The following is a 23,882-nucleotide window of genomic DNA, read 5'->3' as shown; positions in this document are numbered from 1 at the left end:
TTTATTTAGTTGCAATCATAGGATATGTATGGAGTAGAGAATGGAAAACCAATTCAATATTTTTGCCTGGGAAATTCCATGGACAGAGGAGCCTGGCAGACTACAGTCCATGGGGTTGCAAAGAGTCAGAGATGACTGAGCATGTGAGCATGTGTGCACACACACATGTGCACGCTCACACACACACAGGATATGTAAAGGATGGTGTTATACTTTTAAATTTAACTTTAATAAGGTTTCCTTCACACTTATTTAATTAACATACTGTTTTTAATGATAGCCTGACATGCCATACTATTGATATATCTTGCTTAAAAATTTCCCTGTTACTGGGCATTTATTTTATTATTATGAGTTATGATCTTATAAATTTTTTATTCTGAGTGATGAATAATATTCTTTATTATTATGAGTGATGATCAATAAAGTGTGGAAAATTCTGAAAGAGATGGGAATACCAGACCACCTGACCTGCCTCTTGAGAAACCTGTATGCAGGTCAGGAAGCAACAGTTAGAACTGGACATAGAATAACAGACTGGTTCCAAATAGGAAAAGGAGTACGTCAAGGCTGCATATTGTCACCCTGCTTATTTAACTTCTATGCAGAGTACATCATGAGAAATGCTGGGCTGGAAGAAGCACAAGCTGGAATCAAGATTGCTGGGAAAAATATCAATAACCTCAGATATGCAGATGACACCACCCTTATGGCAGAAAGTGAAGAAGAACTAAAGAGCCTCTTGATGAAAGTGAAAGAGGAGAGTGAAAGAGTTGGCTTAAAGATCAACATTCAGAAAACTAAGATCATGGCATCCAGTCCCATCACTTCATGGCAAATAGATGGGGAAACCGTGGAAACAATGGCTGACTTTATTTTTTTGGGTTCCAAAATCACTGCAGATGGTGATTGCAGGGAGGCCTTGCATGCTGCAGTTCATAAGGTCGCAGAGTCGACACAACTGAGCGGCTGAACTGAACTGACGATCTTATGCACATGCTTTGTACATGATGCTTTTTCCTTCTTTCAAATGATTTATTTCCCAGCTATCCCCAGGAGTATAATTTTTGATTTTGTGTCCAACATAGAACTCTTTCCTCCCATGTATTTAGTTCCAAAGAAGCAACCATTATACTTTTTACATGTACTTTCAGTACATGATGGAAAGAGAGGCAGACATATCATATCACCACAATGAAGTGATGTTCATGTAGGAACAGACCCTATACAAGACTGATAAGGTCTACATTATTAGCATCATTGTTGTTATCATTCATTTATTCCACAAACATTTACTATTCACCTTGGACGGGCGTGGACAATGGTTAGGAAGAATGTTACAAAAGGAAGCCAGAGAGGTACAAAAAAGAGTGAAGCTCCAAATGCTAAACACCACTTTATTTACAAACTTTCCTTGTTGATTCTGCATGTCTTCTCAGGCATCATGTGGAATCTATCTGAAAGTTAAAAAGAGGCATTTTCTTTTCTCAAGGAACTAAGATTACGTCAACCTGATATTTCTCACCTAAACATATGAATTTCATGAAGCCATGTGGATATATGGTAAGAAGGGAGTCCCTCTCTCAAAGAAGTCATAGATCGCCTTTTCCCCCGTCTATATTTCAACTTTATTAAAATAAACAGGGCAGTAAGAATGTTTGAATCTTTTCCTTGGAGGAAGAGGAAGAAATCTTTTCAGGTCCATCACCAGATTCCTTCTTTGGAAGAGGCCCAACCTAAAAGTTTGAGTTACATAAGCCTAACCTTGTATACTATTTTTTTTTCTTTAAAAATTTTTTTATTGGAGTATAGTTGATTTACAATGTTGTGTTAGTTTCAGATACACAGCAAAAATGAATCAGCTATATATATATATATATATATATCTCTCCACTCTCTTGTAGATTCTTTTTCCATATATGCCATTTCAGTTACATATATTAATAAAAGAATGAAATTAGAACACTCCCTAACACCATATACAAAGAGAAACTCAAAATGGATTAAAAACCTAAATCTAAGCTGGATGCTATAACACTGTTAGAGGAAAACATAGGCAGAACACTGACATAAACTGCAGCTAGATCTTTCTTTAATTTTTTTTTTTTATTTTGTATTGGGGTATAGCAGATTAACAACCAATGTTGTGATAGTTTCAGGTGAGCAGCAAAGGGATTCAGCCATACATAATATGTATGCTGTTTTCTATTAAAGCTACTGCCCATTTCACATAAGAAATAGTACAGGTTAAATTTTTTAGGTCTACCACATCCTGAGTTCAGTTTTACACCTTTTCATTAATGTAGCTGAAGCTCTCCTGACACTGTCTCTAAAAACACTGCTGAAAACCAATGCCAGTACTCTCTACTGGCTTTGGAGATGATATACATGTGTTAATCACCTACTTATGCTCCTTGACTGGTAATATAAACAATGCTTTCTTCTGGAAATGGTATAATGTTATGGAAACTAATTATCACCAATAAAGAGTTATATTTACCTAGATGTTTTGTTTACAGATCAGTCTATGGTTTTCTTGAGAACAGAGAGTGACAACACAGAACTTCTCTTCTAAGAAGGGAGGCCGTTTATGAAGGTGTTATGTGAGGATCGGGATTTGCTTCCCTTTCCATCAACCTTCATAAACTTTAAGAGTCTCACCAAGTCAAAAACAGGAGTCACCAGACCTGCCTCCCTCCAGGGAAAGTGAGCTGAAAATTAGTTCTTTTAATCACCACAAGTATCTGTTAAACTCAAGACAGTGACTTTTACCTTTTTTGGATCAATCTGATGAGAATTCTAAGTTCTCTCCCTTATACATATATGTGTGAGCATTTTTCTTGGGAGAAAGCCAACATTATTACCATAATTACATAATTATAATTTGCACACACACATACATTTTCCATACTTTCAGAAGGTTCCTGACCTGTGCTCCCTCAAAGAGCACCTGCCCTGGGGGAAATTCTTTAACCAGTCAACAGGCAGCAGAAGAGACTGGGGCTGCGAAGAGGCAAGATCACCAAAGAGAAATTTTACTAGATTCATTCTGAGACATCATACTCAAGGCCCTCACCTGAGTGAAAGAGGTTTTGGAATCAGAAAGCCTTGGTTCAAATCTGTGCCCTCTTCCCATCGCCCCTCCCTCTTAGGCAAATCATTAATCATTAGATTTTTTTTTCTGTAAAATAGAATCTTGTCAGACTTCTCAGGGTTACTGTATGAGGAAAAGAGAGAGAATATATAGGAAGGCATGCTTTTAGGTCTCCAACAAGCACAAGGTAGAATGAGGATTAATGAATGTGACTTTCCCATTGCTTCATCTTCAGGCTGACTACCTGGCCGATCATTCAGCTCCCAGCTCCACTGTCACCTCCTTCGAGAAGCCTTGGAGACAACTGGATCTGTGGTCTTCCCCTCCCCACACTCTCAATTCCATCACCCTACTGTATTTTAGCCAGGACGCTTCTTGCACGTGCATGGCTTCATTTTTCACTTGCTTATTGATGACTGACTGTCCCTTTCGCCCCATTATACTAAAAGCTTCTGGAGGGCAGAGTCCTTGTATTTCTCTGGCCCCTTAACAGCTCATGAGACATGTGCTGGGCTGTGCTTAGTTGCTCAGTCGTGTCCGACTCTTTGTAACCCCACGGACTATAGCCCGCCAGGCTCCTGGGTCCATGGGATTCTCCAGGCAAGAATACTGGAGTGGGTTGCCATTTCCTTCTCCTCATGAGACATGGTGGACACTCAGATTTGGTGAGCCAGGAGAGCTGTGGTTTAGCGTTCAAAATCAGGAGGCAGACTACAGGGATTTGAATTCCAGCCTTTCAGTTTGTTGTTGGTTGACATTAGGTAGGTTCTTTAAATTCTCTGTGCCTTTCACCCTACATAAAATGGTGGACTTTTTTTTTTTTTTTAATGCTGGAGTAACGTCGATTATCAAGGTTATGATAGTTCCATGGGGTCGCAGAGTCAGAAAGGGCTGAGCCACTGAGTGAGAACACACACACACACACCACGTGACCTGTTATAATTCCATGGGGTCGCAGAGTCAGAAAGGGCTGAGCCGCTGAGCGAGAACACACACACATACACACACCACGTGACCTGTAAGTGTATCAGATGCGCTCTGCTGCTTCAAGTTGGACAGAAAAAGACTTATTCTTTTGGTAAAACTGGCTGCTTCGCTCCACCTCACTGCGTTACCACCTGGCTCGCCACCATTTAGCGGAAGGGGAGGTGTGGTCCCTAGTTCCGATCGAGTCCCCGGTCACCCACAGGTGGCACACTCGGGGTTCTCCCGGGCCAGGGGTGTCTGCGTCCTCGCGGGGCGGTTGGTGGGGGGCAGGAAGGAGGAGGTTCCTGCGTCCAGGAAACACCAGGGACGTTCCCGCGACTTCCCCGAAACTCCCGCTGGGTCCCGGGAGTCGGAACGCGTAAGCGACCCACTCCCACCTTCAGTCTCAGAACCGCAGCAGAGCAGTGGGAACAGGTCGCCGCCGGCCTCCCGGAGCTGGAGGCGGAGCCCTCTCGGGCCGGGCGGTCGCCGGGCCGGCCGGGGCGGGGAGAGCGGAGGAGGGGGCGGGGCTCCAGGCACAGGACTCCGCGGCTCCGGAGGACTTCAGTGTCCCGGGCTCCGCGAAGCGGTGTACTCCAGGCAGGTAAGGGCGCTGCGGGCCGGCGGGGCGGCCTCGGGCCTGCGCCACTCGGGGCGGGGAAGGGTGGGTGGGGATGTGTGCGGCGAGAGGAGGGTTCCACCAGGCCAGAGGCTGACTCTCATGGAACCAGGAAGGATTTTCTCTACCCCGCGCGGCCGTGAGCCGGAGCGCGCCGCCCCAGGTGAGGACCCCCGTCCTCTGCGGGCTACGGAGGGACAGGTGCGCGTCCCGGCGTAGCCGCGCCTTCCGGCGGCCGCAGCTTCTCCGTCCCCTGGGCTCCCGCGCTGGCTTCTCCCGAGGAGCGCCCGCCCCTTCTCCTTTAGAGTCTTGGGACCGAGGCCGCCCTGCAGCAAATTCAGCGTTGGGTTCACTTCCAGCCTCGCCGCGGACTTCACTCCTCCTCTCTTCTTGGGCAGCAGCGAAGTCTTGATGCGAGAGTTGGCAGAATCGACAGACTTTCCACGGTTGCATGTGTCTGAGTGCCTCTCCCATCCAGCCTCACAATTTTAAATCTGGGAAACTGTGTTTGAATCTCGATAGCAGGGAGTCGGTGAATACATGTGTTGGGGAAACTAGGGCCTTGACTTGGGGGTGTGCGCTTTCCTTCGGATCCTAAATTTCCTTTTGGTTTGATTTTGTTTTTTTTTTTCCTCCATGGAAGAACAAGTTGCTGTATATCAGATTCGGAAACAGTCTCATCTGTTGCCATTCTTTGGAAACTGGAAGACTTGATTAGAAGGGTAGGTCTCAGTGTTAAGTTAGAGCAACAGGATGACTGGTGGCTAAGTGGGTTTGAAGCTTATCCAAAATAGTTAAGTGTTCTGAGCATATACCCTGTGTTTTTCCAGTGAATGCCCATTTTTTTCCTCTTAGGAAATTCTGAGAATTCACTTTTTTTTCTAGATAATTCTTCCCTAAAGAGCTAGAAAGAAGGAAACACTCCAACAAACCCGTAGGTTTCCCAAGTAAGTTTAGGATTTAACAGGTTGGTTTGTGATACTGGTAGCTTAGTTGTTGAGAATCACATGGAGTGTCATGATTTATATGGAGAATAGAAAATGTGTATAACAGCCTCCTTAAGTATTTGAATTTTTTTTTTTTTTTTTGGTTTAGGTACATTTTCATAGTTTAGGGAAAAGCCATACTTTCCCAATACTCCAGTTAATCTGATCAGTATATTCTTTTGTCAGTTCTAGATGCTTACTGCATTTATGTTAATGATCTTGATTCTTCTCAGAGGGTGTGTACATTTTGGTTTGTAGAACTGTATAGGGCAAGCGTTGCAAACACATGGGAATCAGTGTTGTTTGATTGGCAAACCTCTAGTTTGCCACACACAGGTTCTTGAACTAGAATTTTCACATCTTCCAAAACAGAAAAAAAAAAAAAAAGAATATTAATATATGTTCTAGCACTGTCAACCTGTTCCTTGCTTATTGTGTATCAAAATAGTCATCATATTTTGTCAGCAGCTAGTCACTCAAGGGCAGAATCTATGTTTTATCAAATCATAGTGAATCTCAAGAAAAAGGCGATCTTTGCTTCCTAAGCTGACCCTGGACAGGATGGCTGGTGGCATTGTGGCTGTGTCTGGCCACTTTTTGCTTGGGGAAGAGTTGCTGGTAGAGACCTTCCTTTGTGTGTACAGAGCGCTGGCAGCCTGAGCCTTGCGCTCCAGGCATATCTCTACCTACAGGTTCCTCCAGGTTGACCTGGTTGGTGCCTCCCTTCCCCACCCCAGCTCTTCCAGCTCCTTGGCTTCCACCCCACTCCACTGCTCCCTGGGATTCCACCCCTGGAAAGAATCATTTTCTTGTTCAGGGCAGGGATAGTCCACGTAGTTGACAGGGCTGTTGACTCTCAGCTTGGTGCATAGATGCTGTTGATGACGGGGCTGCCTGTTTCAGAGCCCTTACTATGTTCTTTTATCCGGTCGACTCAGGCAAAGTGGAGCAGCTGATCACTGTGAAGGTGAGCTGCCTTAGCTGGAGTAACTGGAGTCTGCTAGAAAGGAGTGCAATTGGTCCATGGTCCCTGGCAGTTCTAAAATTATCCTGTCCCAGGAGATTATGCCATGAGACTAGCTATGTTGAAAAGAACCCCAGAGGAGAGAGGCATAGCAGTTTTCACCTACAAGCATGCCTCCACCCAGGCTTGCCTTTGCATCTCTGCTCTGGCTCAGCCAGTCCTTCTTGAATTGGATTATAACTATTAACTTTCCCACTAAGTCTGACTGTTCAGAGCTCAGATGACCACAGCTGCATGGTCTAGATGTAGAAAATGATATTTTCTTTTGTTTAGGTGAAACAAGGCTGGAATTTCCCAAACAAATTGTTATTAGGGAAACAGAGCAAAAGCAAATAATAAAAGGGCACAGAAGCCTCTATGTTTTTTGTTTTGTTATATTCTTCTCTTTCTTTTTAGTTTTAGTTTTAAACTTTTAATCCAAGTTACATGTTTCCCTCTCCAGAAATAAACACTTGTGGTTCCCTGAGCTGGTTATTTTGGTATTTATTCCTTGTAGGCGATACTTGTAGTTGCACTTTTCAGTCTGAAGGTTTATCTGTTCACTTCCCGCTGTGGAAGATGATGACTTGGTTCTCTTTTTCCCTCTGACCCCCCCATCTAACCACAGCTTCCTTATTTTCCTATCCTTGCTATGGTTAAATAGTAATTAGATCAATATTCATAGCCAAGCCAAGTACAACTTCTTTTCTTCAGAGTCAGTAATTGCTTTGTTTGTTCACTGACTTAGCTTTTTATGTACTCATCATTAATTTTACCCAAAACTTTTGAATAGTTTTCAAATTCTTCCCTTGGATGCATCAGGTATTCAGTCAATTGCATTTTCCTCGAAGAAGGTGTCCCTGAGCCTCCTGGCTTGCTCTAGTCTGGACTGGCTGCCTTCTACATATGGGCACAGAGGTCACCCTGAGGACCTCCGTTTGTCATCATCCTGGGAATCCTCATCATTTCTCTCCTGTATCAGTTCTCCTGTTACCCGTGGCACATGCCTTTCTCATCTTTGCGGACTCCTTTGTCTTGGTGTAGTCCATCCTCAATAAGTTTCCTGGTGAAGGCTGCATAGGATGTGTATTTTGTTCTATTTAGTTTATTGATTTGTGTTTTGTCTATTCATTTAATAGCAAGTGCTGAAAATATGTTTACCACTGTAAATTGATAGTTTATCTGGCTGCAGATTGATAGGATGGAAGATTTGAAGGCATTGTCTCATCATCCCCTCCTGGATTGTGGTGTTGCTGTTGAGAAATTCAGAGTCCTTAATTGTTAAGGAATCTTAACAATTAACAATTGTAAAATTGTTCTGATTTCTTAATTTTGTCTGTAACCTTTCTACACACCTGCTGTTTGTAGAAGTAAGTTTATAGAATTCCTTTCTGGAAGTTGATAGAATTTTCTCTTGGCCTCCATAGCCTGAAATTTTCATGTGTGCTATGATATGGGTCTGTTTTCATCCACTGTTCTGGGTTCTTCCAGTCCAGAAATCTGTGTCTTTCAATTTGGGAACTTTTCTTGAGTTATCTTATTGGTCATTACTTTTTCTCTATGATGTCACTTTCAGAAAATTATTGTTGAGATACTAGATATTTTGGGCTGGATACTAGATATTTTCTTACCTTTTCTTCACTCTTATCTGTCTTTTTATTTCTTGTTTCTATTTTGGGTGAGATTTTCTCAATATTATCATGAACTCCTTCCACTGAGTTTTTCATGAGTGTAATCAGTCATATTTTAAATATTTAAAATTAAAACCTTTTTGTTCCCTGAATATATATACATATGTATTTGTGTGTGGCTTTTGTATTTCTTTCTTTCTTGATTTTGTTTCATGGTTTCAGTGTCTTATCTTTCTGAGGAGTTTTGTTTTTTAAAGCTTTTTCCTTCCTCCACAGACTGTTTCCCCAGGTTGCTATTGTCTGTCTGTTTAGGTCTTTACCTTTTGTGTTAGAGACTTTCCTTGCATTTCTGATATCCTACATTGTCTACTCATATCTAAATGGGGAATTAAAAAGCTAAAGATATAGTGGGTTTGTTGACTGGGAAATTCACTATGGGGTGATTTGGGGAGACTCTGATGTTAGTGCCTCTTGGGCTGGTGAGGGTGCTCAGAAAAAGCTCTTGCAGTCTTTTTCCTGCCTGATGGGAAGAGCTTGGCTGTCAGGGATCTGGGAGCTAGGTGGAGAAGAGGCTGATTGTCTCAGCATCTGCATGTTCATGTAACCCCTCCATGGTATTAAAACACCTGAGCTGTGGCTGACATACTCCAATACAGAGACCTTCTGTTTTCTGCCCTCTTTGCGGGTAGTTACATGTTCCTGTAACTCCTCTGGGGGAAGAGGCAGGGGAGAAACTCCAGGAGACCTGGGAGACCTAATTGCGTCCTTAGGAGGCTTTCAATTTTCATTTTCGATCACCCCTCCCCCTACAGAGGATGCCATCGTCTTGACTTATTTAGATTGCAAGGAGATCAAACCAGCCAATCCTAAAGGAAATCAACTCTGAATATTCACTGGAAGGACTGATGCTGAAGCTCCAATACTTTGGCCACCTGATCCGAAGAGTCAACTCATTGGAAAAGACCCTGATGCTGGGAAAGATTGAGGGCAGGAGGAGAAGGGGACGACAGAGGATGGGATGGTTAGATGGGATCACCGACTCAGTGGACATGAGTTTGAGCAAACTCTGGGAGATAATAAAGGACAGGGAAGCTTGGCATGCTGCAGTCCATGGGGTTGCAAAGAGTCGGACACCGAGAGACCGAACAACAACAATTTAGCATTTTGAGATTCCATGGTATAAATCAGGGTGGATCTTGGCTTCCCTTCACCCCACCAAAGTATTTTTACTGTTGTCTCTTTTCTCATTCTCTCCATCCTTGTGGGTTTGTCCCTCAATTTTCATTTTATTGGACTCTCAGGCGGGAGAGAAAGCAGAAGGTTTGTTTACTCTGCTCTTAGTGCCTGAAGTGTAGCTTTCTTGATCATCCCTGCAAAGGGACTAGTGTGGTTTAGCCACAGCAGTGTGCTGGCATTTTTCCTACCTTTACCCAGACTAAGCATTTTCTTTTATTTTTAATTTATCTTTTTTACTTTTTGGGTGCACCATATGGCATGTGGGATCCTAGTTCCCTGGCCAGGGATCAAACCTGGGCCCCCTGCACTGAAAGCACGGAGTCCTAACCACTGGACCACCAGGGAAGTCCCAGTAAACATTTTCTAACCAGCCTGCGTGTATTTTCTCACCCAGCCCAGTTTAGGCCCCTCATTCCTTCTTATACCACGCTTAGGATCTGCTACCAGTTGATTCCAGGAGTCATAGGAAGCAAAACCCCTCTCCAGCCCTAGCTTGAGTAGGTATAGCTTACTGTTCATAGAGCCTTGGTTCCTGCTTCTCAAATTGGCTTTGTCTAGGAGGACTCATTATGTCCCCTTGTCCTCTTAGTGTTACACTTTTCAGTGAAACTCAGCCTCTATAAGTCTAATGTTTTAAGCTGAAAGATGGGCCTGGTGTCATTGGTGATCATGTGATCTCCAGTGGAAATTATCATATGTCCTTCTGGAGGCATTTATCACATAGTTGCCTGACCAGCAGCAACATCCTCTCTTCCCGTTTCAGAGCTCACGCCTTTTCTTGAAATGGGCACCAAGTTCCTGTTTCTGGCTTGGATGAGCAGGGATGACGGACTTACCCTGCTCCTCACAGATGATCACAACTTTCCCAACCCTGTTTAACCAGCTGAGACATTCTTCAGGCTCCCTTAATGCAGTGTGATCTTACAGCTTTCTATCTCAGTAGCTTGACAATACCAACATGATTTTCTGGTTACGCATAGAGGAGTGACGCAAGAGTTAGCTTCCACTGAAGTAGGAAGAGTGTTGATCACACACCACCTTATCTGTGTAGAAAAGGCAAAGCTCTATGCTCTCATGATGGTGGCTATGCATTGGGAATCCAGAAAAACCAGTGCTGCCAGTTGCTACAGTGGAGCAGATACAGCAGTCATTCTGAAGGATGACAGCAAAGGATAGGATGGTTAGGAAACACTCAGTTGGAACTCACTAGGTACCATTGTGAACAAAAGCTTGGCCAAGGGGAATACCTTCAGTTTTCATTCTTCCCTCTGTATTTCCACAGAGGTCCTTCCCTTTTTCTAAACAGAACCTTTGAAGACATTGCAACATCTTTTTCGAAGCAGCATACCTTTTCTTTAATGTGCTGAGTAATTCATATAAGTTCTTCTTTTTGTCTTCTTAGCTGAAATGCGAACTCTCCCAGGTTAAGAGTGCATGTCTAATGAATACTAGATCATTGTATCACATGAATTTTCCAGATAATTGTCAACACTTGATAGTTATATATATACACACACACACACATATATATATTGTTATAATTATCCAAGTTGTATCCAATAGTCTATATTCACTAAATTCTTTTTTAATCTATTATATTTTTATTTTTTCAAACTTTTTATTTTGTATCAGTATAGCTGATTAACAAACAGTAGTGTATATTCACTAAATTCTTGATAGTACTTTCACTTCTCTTTGGCTGAATAGACTGAAGCCGTACCGTATTCAATTTAGGTATTCCCAAGTATATTATTTAGAAATAATCCTGATTGAAAACATTGAGAGGACAACATTAATTTTACTTATTATTAGTTGTTTTTCACCCATATATTTCTTAGCATAGTGTCGTGATTGTCTTGATTTTTATAGCTAAGGGGAGTAGCTTTGGAAGAGGAAGGGAAGTGTGTGCAAATTAGGTTTCAAATCCTCTAGGTTTTACATTTCTAAAAGAGGAAGATTTCTCTGGATTTCAGCAATATTTCATATATTTTTCCTTTGGTAACTATAGGCCAACTTTAGGTTGAGAGCTTTGGAAATGCTTAGCTACAGAGTATCAAAATGAAAAACTTTACATCGTCATATACTACATGAAAGGCTTATAAAGTAGAACTCTGTCAAGTATCTTACTTCCTTTACCTTACGTTTTTGCAAAATTCTAGCCTGATTTAATAGGGAAAACTTGTAATGTCTCTTCTCTTTATTCTGAATAGAGTTCTAATAGTGTTCTTCTGTTAGCTATTTCTTTGGAAACTGTCATGTCCTCAAGTATCCCCCAATATTAAGTTTCAGCCACAACTTGTGAGATTTCCACATGACATTTCTGCTTTATTGACTATGCCAAAGCCTTTGACTGTGTGGATCACAATAAACTGTGGAAAATTCTGAAAGAGATGGGAATACCAGACCACCTGACCTGCCTCTTGAGAAATTTGTATGCAGGTCAGGAAGCAACAGTTAGAACTGGACATGGAACAACAGACTGGTTCCAAATAGGAAAAGGAGTATGTCAAGGCTGTATATTGTCACCCTGCTTATTTAACTTCTATGCAGAGTACATCATGAGAAACGCTGGGCTGGAAGAAACACAAGCTGGAATCAAGATTGCCGGGAAAAACATCAGATATGCAGATGACACCACCCTTATGGCAGAAAGTGAAGAGGAACTCAAAAGCCTCTTGATGAAAGTGAAAGAGGAGAGTGAAAAAGTTGGCGTAAAGCTCAACATTCAGAAAACAAAGATCATGGCATCTGGTCCCATCCCTTCATAGGAAATAGATGGGGAATCAGTGGAAACAGTGTCAGACTTTATTTTTTTGGGCTCCAAAATCACTGTAGATGGTGATTGCAGCCATGAAATTAAAAGACACTTCCTCCTTGGAAGGAAAGTTATGACCAACCTAGATAGCATATTGAAAAGCAGAGACATTACTTTGCCAACAAAGGTCCATCTAGTCAAGGCTATGGTTTTTCTGGTAGTCATGTATGGATGTGAGAGTTGGACCGTGAAGAAAGCTGAGTGCCAAAGAATTGATGCTTTTGAACTGTGGTGCTGGAGGAGACTCTTGGGAGTCCCTTGGACTGCAAGGAGATCCAACCAGTCCATTCTAAAGGAGATCAGTCCTGGGTGTTCTTTGGAAGGACTGATGCTAAAGCTGAAACTCCAATACTTTGGCCACCTCATGCGAAGAGTTGACTCATTGGAAAAGACTCTGATGCTGGGAGGGATTGGGGGCAGGAGGAGAAGGGGATGACAGGGGATGAGATGGCTGGATGGCATCACCGATTTGATGGACATAAGTTTGGGTGAACTCTGGGAGTTGGTGATGGACAGGGAGGCCTGGTTTGCTGCGATTCATGGGGTCGCAAAGAGTCGGACACGACTGAGAGACTGAACTGAACTGAACCCCAAAGTTAAATTGTGGTTTTTTTTTCCTACATAGTAGTGATTTCAGTGTTTATTATTCTGCAAATAATTTAAGCACGCAGTAGAGTTAGTTTTGGAGAAGGCAATGGCACCCCACTCCAGCACTCCTGCCTGAAAAATCCCATGGATGGAGGAGCCTGGTGGGCCGCAGTCCATGGGGTCGCTAAGAGTCGGACACGACTGGGTGACTTCACTTTCACTTTTCACTTTCATACATTGGAGAAGGAAATGGCAACCCACTCCAGTGTTCTTGCCTGGAGAATCCCAGGGACTGGGGAGCCTCGTGGGCTGCTGTCTCTGGGGTCGCACAGGGTCGGACACGACTGAAGCGACTTAGCAGCAGCAGCAGCAGAGTTAGTTTTTACCATTGGGATTGTTTTTGTTTCATAGAAGGCAGTTGGCTTTCTATTTTATTTTCCTGCCTTGAGTAATAAAAATGCTTGATCCTTTAAGCATGCAGAGAAAAAGAAAACAATTTAACTGAGTTTTGAGTGCTGTTAGATATGTAAGTTTTAGGTATGAATGCTTTTTACTTTTTTAAAATGATATTCAGCTTATTTGTCACAAATTTAAGCCAGTTACAGAAGCAGTGCATTAAAGAATTCTTGTTCATAGATTCTGGAATCATAGCTGAAGGTTTTTGAGGCTCAGCTGGTGACACATCCCGCTTTCCTCCCCCAGACCAAGGATGGAACTCTGCCTGCCACTAGCATTCCTCAGCTCTCAGTGTGCTTTCTGGACTCTCCCTGCCATCATTAAAAAGAAGTCATTTTATAGAACTTTATATATTCATTGTTAAAAAATTGTGAACAATAGTGAAGCTTGCAAAAAAGAGATTTAAAATAACCCCCAAACTGTTCCAGAGAGAATCTTGGTAAACTCCCCTCTCCATCATCTTTATCATCATTTGACTTTCTACAAATCTTTAACAACTTTCTAGAAAATAACTAACCAAAGGAGCATTGTGTGCAACCATTTATGTAACTCTAAATTCGATAATCTTTACATGTATAACACATATATAGATACATAAACACACACATATGTGTGTGTGTGTATATATATATATATATATATACACACACACATACTTTATGAGATTATACTTAGACATGCTGTTCTTTGGGTAACAGTTTTCAAAATAGGCATCTTCTTATAGGAATAATTATCATTTTTAATAGCCTTTTGACAGTCTGTCTTGTTAATATGCAATGATATTTTTGAACCACTCCCCAATTGTTGGACATATTTTTTGTTTGTCTTTAAGTAAATAGTGTTGCTTTATCTTTTTCCCGTTTGGGAATTGTTTTCTCAGGAAATATTTTTCAAAATACCACTCTGGGATTAAAGGATTTCTAGTTTCCATTAATCATTGTCAGCAGGTACATAATAATAGTTTGTAAAAGCTCACTGGCTATATAAAATTTCCATTACCTCTTTTTTGACCTTTTGGATCCATGGTATCTCTTTTGGGTGAAGACATAAGGTTTATCTGGAGTTCTTGAGGCCATGCCATGTACCCAGTTGTAGGTCAGATAGTAAAGCTGGAGTAGCCTGACAGGTTTATTTGCGGAGACTGTGTTCTTGTTGATAAATGTCTACAGCCTCTTTATTTTGTTGGATGTCTGATAGGAAAAGTTTCCAGGGATCAGTAACAAAATGTGGAGGAGTTGTAATGAGATCTGTGAAACTAAATTTGTCTTTAGTATCTGGTCTAGGGTTCACGGAAGTGGGGAAGGCATTATATGTTCAGTAGGGAATTCCGACTTTCCCACCCATTTCCCCATTACTGGACTGCATGAGGAAGTAGGAGGGGCAGGGCAACCAGTAACAGGAGAGAATTTTGTAGTAATGCAGTTTCTTGATAAAGAACTGGAGCAGAGTGAATTCCTATTCAGATCCCTACCCCAACTCCCCGCAATCTCTCAGTCTGCTGTGTAAAGCCTAGGCTAGATTTCTAAGATAGCCATTATGTGGTATTGTGTTCCCAAGCCTCAGGTTTTCCATCTATTAAACAAAGCATAATGACACCTAATTAACAGTCCACTTCAGAAAGATTCATGGCCTAATGCTTGTAAAAGACTTTGAGCTTTTCCCAGAGTGTTTTATATACATTCGTGAGTAATGAGATGGCCTGCTCTATTTAGCAAAGGACATCTAAATTATGGGTTTCCCAGGTGGCACTAGTGATAAAGAACCTACCTGCTAAGGCAGAAGATGTAAGAGATGTGGGTTCAATCCCTGGGTTGGAAAGATTCCCCTGTGGGAGGGGATGGCAACCTACTCCAGTATTTGTGCCTATAGAATCCCATGGACAGAGGAGCCTGGCAGGCTACAGTCCATAGGTCGCAAAGGGTCAGAGATGACCGAAGCAACTTAACACATGTATATTATGCCCATTTTACAGATGAAAAAAGTGAGCCTCATAGAGGATAATGCCTTGTTGAGAATCAGACGATAAACTTAATGTGGTGTCTGTGGAATTTTTCTTGGTCTTTGTGGAAGAACTGACTCATTTGAAAAGACACTGATGCTGGGAAAGACTAAAGGTGGGAGGAGAAGGGGACGACAGAGGATGAGATGGTTCGATGGCATCACGACTCAATGGACATGAATCTGAGTAAACTCCAGGAGTTGGTGATTGACAGGGAGGCCTGGCGTGCTGCAGTCCATGGGGTCGCAAGGAGTCAGACACGACTGAGCGAGAACTGAACTGAACTTGTGGGACGAGTGGAATCTAAAACAAATTCTGCAGAAGTTTATGTGTTGGGAAAGTGGATTTTACAGTTTTTAAGCAGATATAACCTTTTGCTGGGATAGGCTACTCCTTTGTGAGGAGGAATCGTGTTTGACAAATTCTCTAGAGTTCTTGAGGAACATTGCATAGTTATGGAAGCTAGGGATAAACTGTGAAAAGACTCCACACAAAGGCCATTAAATAAATTTAGTCAGAGGGAGGCTGGGAGAAATATTTTTAAAAGTCAGGAATAGGGAGGGGACTGGAAGACAGAACAGAGGTTAAGCATAGATGGACATGTCTGAGATTACAAATGTGAGAAAGTTAGTTTATTTATTACTATTTCTAAAGTAAAACATGTAGAAGAGGGAGAACACAGTGTAAACTCCCAAGTTTACAGTCAACCTGAACCTTTTGGGACATAAGAAGCCAAATTGCTGGTCTCAAGTTCATGCAAAATGTCAGGGAAGTAGTAAAGAAAGCATTTAGGTAAAATGAATCCGTCTGTACATACAAATGGATGTTCTAGTTTACTCAAGAATGAGATTCAGGTATTACTGTCAATTCTTAACTGAAGACATTGATTCACTGTAGGATTTGGAACAAAAAAGCTAGCTACATCTTAGCTGTTGTTACACATAATTCAGAAATGCTACCTTACCAGTTTTCATGATCCTTAAGCATGTAAGATTGTTTCATCAATGTACCTTAAAAACATAATGGACTTAGAAAAAAGCAATATATTAATCAGCAGCATAGAGGATTGAGTAAATAATTCTGTGCAGTTCTTTTGTCTAGAAAGATAAATGCTGAGGAGACACGTGGACATGGTGTACCTTCTTAAGCCATGGCAACCCAAGCTCTGTTGTACAGGAAGAGCTTTCATTTGCACCTTCTTTATTTCCAAATAATGCTCCAGTGGCCCCCTTGTAGTTAACTGAGCATGTAAGATGTGCCAGACTCCATGCTCAGTTCTTTACATTGGATTATCTCATTTAACCCTCCCAACAATCCCTATAAAGTACACAAGATAATTTTGGGCATTTTTATAGATGAAGAGCCTGAAGGAGACTTGGGAAATTTGGTTACGTGGTAGAGCCAGAGTTCAGAACAATACAGTCTGACTCCAGTGTACTCTGCAAGCTCTCCTGAGCTACACATACTGAGCTACCTGCTTGCCCGCTCCCTCTGTTATTTTCCTTCCTGGTCAACAGAGTTGGAAAACCTGGAAGAAAACATAGAGATCTGCTTCAAACAAAACTAAAAGCAACCAGCTCCCCTGGGTATCATTCCAAGCCCCTTCGCACTATAGGTCCTAAGATGTCTTCACAGCAGCACTGATGAATAAAAATATTTTGTGAGGGACTTCCCTGGTGGTCCAGTGGCTAGGACTCCATGCTCCCAATGCAAGGGGCCTGGGTTTGATACCTGGTCAGGGAACTAGATCCCACATGCCACAACTAAAGATCCTGCATGCTCAACTAAGACCCATGCAGCCAAATAAATAAATACATATTTTTAAAAAAGAAATATTCTGTGTGCCAGACATGTAATTTAGAAGTTTCTAGTTGCCACATTAAAAAAAAGCAAAACACAACAAGTGAAATTAATTTTAATAGTATATTTTGGGTAACTCAGTACATAAAAAATATTTTACCATATAATCATATAAAAGTTATTAATGTGATACTAGAAATAACTCAGGAACTTACTATGAGCAATACAGTATAATACAATGCAGTGCAATTCAGTAGAATATCTTATGCAGTACAGTGGATAAAGTAAAATGTAATCCTATCAAACAAAGTTAGGAAACATATTTTACACCACTTCAGTTTTACATTTTAAATTAAAATTAATTAAAATGAAATTTAAAAATTAGTCCTCAGTTGTAATAGCCACATATCAAATGCTTAATTGCTGTTTGTGGTGAGTGTCTACCATATTAAATGGAGCAGCCCCATAGCAAAAGTTACTCTCTGTCTCCAAAAGCCTGGAGACTCCAGATTCTCTATCCCTCCTATTCCTTGATCCCTTCAAGCCCCCATGTCATCTTCCCTGCCTATACCCAGGGCTACCATGTACTGTTGTGCAAGTTATTCACGGCAAAACTCTGGGATGTCATTCAGGTGGACAATTTGGTAGATGTGTTTACTGTGAGGATGGAAGTGAAGTGTCTAAATGAAGAGACATAATTTCCTAATTCATGCAAAGGCATTTTTTGGGGAGGGGGCAGTGGTTGCAGTCCTTGTATACCTTCCTAGCATTCCAGCAGTGGGGCCTGACATTTTTCTCCTGTATGCTCAGGACTCTTCAGTGTTCACAGCCTACGGCTAAAAGTAGGGAAGCAGCTTCAGTCACCCTCTCCTCTCCCCAAAATCATGTTACAAAGCCATAGTCATTTTTCATGGTAGTTTACCTTGGAGCCATGTGTCTCACTCACTCATCACTCTATCCTCAGTGGCTGGCACATAGTATATAGGTTCTGAACACATTCACTGATTTGAATTATCATCTCAGAGTTCATTCAGGGCCCCTGTATTGTAGCCTGAGTTGCCCTTAATGAATCTTGACCTGAGGCTGATTTATCCAAGTTTGCTAACCTGGCTCTCTCTCTCACCAAGTCACAACTAATCCTTCATGTGGCGCCCTTGTTCTGAATAATAATTGTCATGATTTTTATTATTACTGATAATAGCTACTATTTATTGATCCGTGTTCATCAAGCATTATGCTTAGCAGTTTATGTGCGTTATTTCATTTAATCTTTCCAAACATCTCTAGAAGGTAGGTACTGTTTTATAAGCAGGAAACTGAGGCACTGAGAAATTAAGTAATTTACTTGAGGTCACACAGGTGGCTTAGTGGTAAATAATTCACCTGCAATGCAGAAGACACAGGAGATGTAGATTCAATCCCTGGGTCGAAGATCCTCTGGAGGAGGAAATGGCAACCCTCTCCACTATTCTTGCCTGAGAAATCTCATGGACAGAGGAGCCTGGTGGGATACAGTCATGGGGCCCCAAAGAATCAGACACGGCCGAGCGGCTGAACATATATACATACACAGCTAGTCAGTGTCAAAACTGAAATTTAAAACCAGTTCTGTCTGACTTCAAAGTCCTTCTAATGGTTTAAGTGACAAAACTGGGCTTCTCTTTTGGTATCTGGGGCCTGACTGACAAGTCACTACACTGTCTTTGCCCAGACTTCCTTCCTTTGGGGAACTTTCTATTCACAGTCCATGTAGTTTGGGTGGGGTTGACACCAATGCCAAGGATGGTCATGTGACTCAGCTTTGGCCAATCTGAGAAGTTCCTCCTTACCTGGCCAGGTGATTGGTCAGAGGTGAGCACATGGCCTAGATTCACTCACTCAGGCTCTTTTTCTGGTTCAGTTTAAGAGAGGAGGCATTTTTTCCCCCTCTGGGATTTTTAGGCTGCTGAAGTAATGTAACCTAGAACTTCTGGTGGCCATCTTTCTACTACATGGAGGCAGCTGTTTGAAGGAGGAGGGAATGAATGAGGCTGACACGCAGAGAGAAGTACCAAGTGGTGGTGAGAGCACAGATTGCAGCATTTGAACCCCAGCATTCAGATGTGCCTGAAGCATCCAGGACTTCTTGGTTATGTGAGCTAATACATTCCTTTTTGCTGCTGTTGTGTGTACAAATCTAGTTGTTTGGAATTGAAAATGCTAACTAATAGACAGACTAGAAGATATTTTTGTCGTGCATTTCCTGTTGCCATTCTCTGTCTGACAGCTAGATGAATTCACTACTTCTTGGGCCTGGGTGCCTACTGTGGTCTGCTCTATGCTTGGAGGTCTTTGATCCCTGTAGACCCTGTACATATTCAGCTTGTTTCTTCCCTTTTCAGTCTGTGAGCCCTGCCCCCATGAAGGGAGATTCCACACCCAGCCCCTCCTTGGTACTCCCCCCAATCCACTACCCCTGTGGCACAGCCCACACACGGAGATGTCAGTTGTGCCATGAGTGGAACATTAGGGAAATCGGATCTTTGTAGACATTAGAACAATTACTCATCAACCTACGTTTGAGTGTTGATCAAAGATTGTTGAATGCTTAACTCATCTGGCCCCTGACACTCTGGGATCTCAGCCAGTTTAGGCCAGAGCGTTGCCTCTTATCCCTAGTTTCCTTGGCTCCCAGCCTTTCTGATTAGCTGCCTTCTTATGTATTCTCAACTCCCCTGTGATTCTGAGCTTCCAGCCTTCTACTGGCTTCCTGCCCACATCTTTCCGGTGGCCCTCTGAGGGCATTGTTCCATTGTGAATCAGCATTCCCACAGCCCAGCCACACAGAGTGAGAACACTCCCTTCTCTGCAGCTGGCTCTTCTGTAGCCTTCTCCTGGCTTCCCTTTGTTCCTTCCAGGACATGTAAAAGCTTTTCTCCTTTAGCATTCAAGCCATTCATGCAAATACCCTTCTGATTTCTCCTTTTGTCACTGACCTCATGGTCATGCTGCTTGTTAGACTCACCTGGTTCATGGTTTTCTCTCCCAACTCTGCCGTCTCTGCATTCATCTGTACAACTAGCTTTATATATCTGTGATAAGTTGTCCAGTTGCCTTGAGGTACTTAAAGGGAGTAGCTGATTGTGACCAGAGTGGTATATCAGGGACACTCCTTAAAAGAGATTACCTGTGATCAGGACCTTAACAAATGGGCCGGATTTCAACAGGTGCTCTTCTAGGCAGAGAGAACTCAAACAAAGGCGTGGGGAAAGGAAGACATCTATGTCCTTGAGCTCTTGGAAACAGATGGTAGGATGGGAAGAGGGAACCCAGGTAGAATTTGACATGATGATATGTAGTTAAGATTAAGGAATAACCCAAAAGAGGATCCAGTGTGGAGAATGCAAGCGACGGACCAGCCTTTATCATTAAAGGGAGAAGTACTTTGAAGTTTTCAGGCATAGGTTGATAGTACAGATTATAAGATAAAAACCTGTTAGGTTGATTATAAAAGGAGAAGAGTTGTAATTAAAGCAGTTGAAGGAAGTTCATAGTAAGACTAAGGATGTAGAGAGGGTGGGTGGTAGAAGAAAAGGTGGGAGAATCTGTGGAGCAAACTGGTTGTGAGGGTGCTGGGAGCAGGCAGAGAAACCAGCAGGACATCTGCTTCTTAGGAGATGGGAGAGATCGAGGTCTGCTTGGTGATGGGTGATTTAGAGGTACAGGATTTGGTGTGAAACAACCGTGTACTAGATGTGAATCAAAGTACAATTGGCCTTTTAATTATCTTATGTATTAAGAGTAAGATGTTTATATCATGATGGTAAAAACAATTTAAATTATGTAAGCTTGGGAATTCCTTGGCAATCTAGTGGTTAGGACTCCATACTTTCACTGCTGGGACCTGGGTTCAGTCCTTGGTCAGGGAACTAAAATCCTGTAAGCCACACGGCATGGCCGAAAAAAAAATAATTGTGTTAAGGTGTTTCTCAAACTGTTCTGTAGAATACTACAACTCTGGGAGATGTTAATCAGGTTCAAGGGAAACGGAATGAGTTCTGTGATCAAATAAGATTGGAAAGTATTCTATATGATTCACAGAGCCTATTCATGTCTTAAGAGGTTCTGTGAAATGCACACAGGGAACCATTTAGACATTGATTAACCCTGATTTCCCTAATAAATTTGTCCATTTCAGCAAGGATGTGGTCAACACACTGTAATAGTATGATCTTGCCACTGTGCTGGCCACTGGTCAGTAAGAGAATAAAATCAGCCCACGTGCCTGCCCTTGTGAGAGTGTGGCCTGGTATTATCTGACAAGTTCATAGTGTTCTGAAACAGTTTGGGAAGCTTTGAGTTAAGGTGTGTAGACATTCTTGTTTGTGCTCTGGAGTAGAGTGGAGTGATTTTTAAAACAATACATATTTATTTATTGGGTTGTGTCAGGCCTTGGTTGTGGCACTCAGAATCCGCAGTCCTCCTTGTGGCATGTGGGACTTGCGGAATCTTTAGGTGTAGCATTTGAATGCTGTTAGCTGCAGGGGGTGGGATCTAGTTCCCTAACCAGGGTTTGGGGCTTGGAGTCGTGGCCACTGGCCCACCAGGGAAGCCCCTGAGCAGCTTGCTTGCCTCCCGTCCCGTCTCTCTGCCTCCATGTCTCTCTGTCACACCGGTATCTCTACTTTTGCATACTGTTTCCTGCCCCTTCTGCCTCGGGGATGGACAGAGCTGATGACAAGCTAACTTTCAGTTCTGGGAAGCTGGTGACTTGCCCAGGGTGACCCAGCTAGTTAGTGGTAGAGCCAGAACCCAGCTCTTCAGGCTCTAGGTCCTATGCAGATTCCATTCTTGGTGAGAAGGGACAATATGGAATGCCTAAATATTGAAAAAAAATTAGATAGACTCAACAGGTTGAGTGAGATGAGATACTATGGATTATGCCAGTTTAATCAATATCAGGGCTGATTTAGATATCACCAGCACCACCACCATCGTCATCACTAATGTTGAGTAATTACTATGATCCATGTCCTGTGCTAAGCACTTTACATATATTTAATTTTTACAACAACTCTGTGAAGTAGTAATTATTACCCCATTTTATAGATGAGGAGGCAAGCTCAGAGAAGTAAGTGATATATCCATGTTTACATAGCTAGGAAGCAACAAAGCCAGGCTTCCATTCTAGGCTGTTTTCAGAGTCCACATGCTTAACTTCATCTTCTATTAGGTGAGTTTTTTTTTTCTGCTTCTAAAATTCCTTCTCAGAATCAGTCTGTCTTTTCTCCCTTGCCATTTCAGCTTGCCCAGCCCATTCTCTGTGTGAAAAACTTGATTTCAGAAAGGATCTGATCTTTTATTTATTCCATGTCAGGTAACATTCATCAAGTATTTAATGGGTGCTAACTGTGTGAAGGAACTGTTTTAGGAGCTGAGGATCCAGTGGTGAACACAAGACTAGGTTCCTGCTTACGAGGAAGTTAGAGTCAGTGTGGAGGTCGCACGATTAAAAACAAATAACAGAAATCCTGCGTAGTAATAAGTATGATGCAGAGAATTAAAATCCTTATTTTAATTTAATCAGGGTGACTGATTATTTTAGATTGTGTAGTCAAGGGAAGGAGGGTTTCCATGGTGGTTCAGCGGTAAAGAATCTGCCTGCCAATGCAGGAGACACAAGTTACATCCCTGGGTCAGGAAGATCCCCTGGAGGAGGGCATGGCAAGCCACTCCAGTATTCTCGTCTGGAGAATTTCATGGACAGAGGAGCTACAGCCCATGGGGTCGCAAAGAGTCAGACATGACTTAGCGACTAAACAACAACAGTCAAGGAAAGGTCTTTTGGTGAAAGTGGCATATAGGTTGAATTTGAGTTACAAGAAGTTATTGGTTAAGAGTGAGCAAGAGAGAGCAGGTGGAATGATTTTCTAGATAGAGGTAACATGATTTGCAAAGACCACCTCCCCCCAACATGCCATGGATTTGCTATGTGTAAAGGACAGGAAGAAGGCTTTTGTGGGTTGACACATAGTGGGCCAGGGAGAGAGTGGTACTGGATGAGGTTGGACAAGTAGGTGGTGTCCTAAATTAAGAGATTTTTAGTCTGAGTTCAGGGAATCCATTAGAGGGTTTAAGCAGAACTGAGGACATAAGCTGGTTTATGTTTTTAAAAGTTTGTGTTGATTGAGACTTCCCTGGTGGCACAGTGGATAAGAATCCACCTGCTGAAGCAGGGGACATGGGTTTAATCCCTGGTCTGGGAAGATTCCACGTGCCTTGGAGCAGCTAATCCTGTGTGTCCAACTTCTGAGCCTGTGCTCTAGGGCCCATGAGGCACAACTACTGAGCCCGTGTGCTGCAACTGCTGAAGCCCGTGTGCCTAGACCCCGTGCTCTGCAACAAGAGAAGCCACGGGAATGAGAAGTCCAAACACCACAACAAAGAGTCGCCCCCCACTCTCTGCAACTAGGGAAAGATTGTGTGCAGCAACGAAGACCCAGTGCAACCAAAAAAAAAGTTTGTGTTGATTGATGAATAGAAAAAGGATTGTAAGAAGATGAGGAAGGAAGTAGTGAGACCTAACAGGGGGATATTGCAATAGTCCTGACAAGGGATGATGGTGTGTATATCAGTTATTGCCACAGTAATGCTGTGTGACAGATATCCCCATAAACTTAGTGACATACAGAAAAAAGGATTATTTTTGC

General features: G+C 42.3%; 1 protein-coding gene across 5 annotated transcripts in view; it reads left to right on the top strand.

The window, feature by feature from the left end:
- Window positions 1-4,584: 4,584 nt before the first annotated feature.
- TEC (tec protein tyrosine kinase) overlaps window positions 4,585-23,882 on the top strand; it is a 168,348-nt gene continuing 149,050 nt past the window's right edge. For 2 of the 5 annotated variants that reach the window (XM_061420094.1, XM_061420093.1), the window contains exon 1: window positions 4,585-4,664. The gene's annotated coding sequence lies outside the window, so the exon portion shown is untranslated. Of the gene's footprint in view, window positions 4,665-4,758; window positions 4,843-5,323; window positions 5,402-23,882 lie in introns of those variants that run through there. The other 3 variants (XM_061420095.1, XM_061420098.1, XM_061420097.1) reach the window with 3 other exon arrangements.

The sequence above is a fragment of the Bos javanicus genome, chromosome 6 (assembly GCF_032452875.1).
Source record: "Bos javanicus breed banteng chromosome 6, ARS-OSU_banteng_1.0, whole genome shotgun sequence".
Taxonomy (NCBI): domain Eukaryota; kingdom Metazoa; phylum Chordata; class Mammalia; order Artiodactyla; family Bovidae; genus Bos; species Bos javanicus.
The sequence above is the reverse complement of the archived record's forward strand: the minus strand, read 5'-3'. Positions and strand labels throughout refer to the sequence as shown.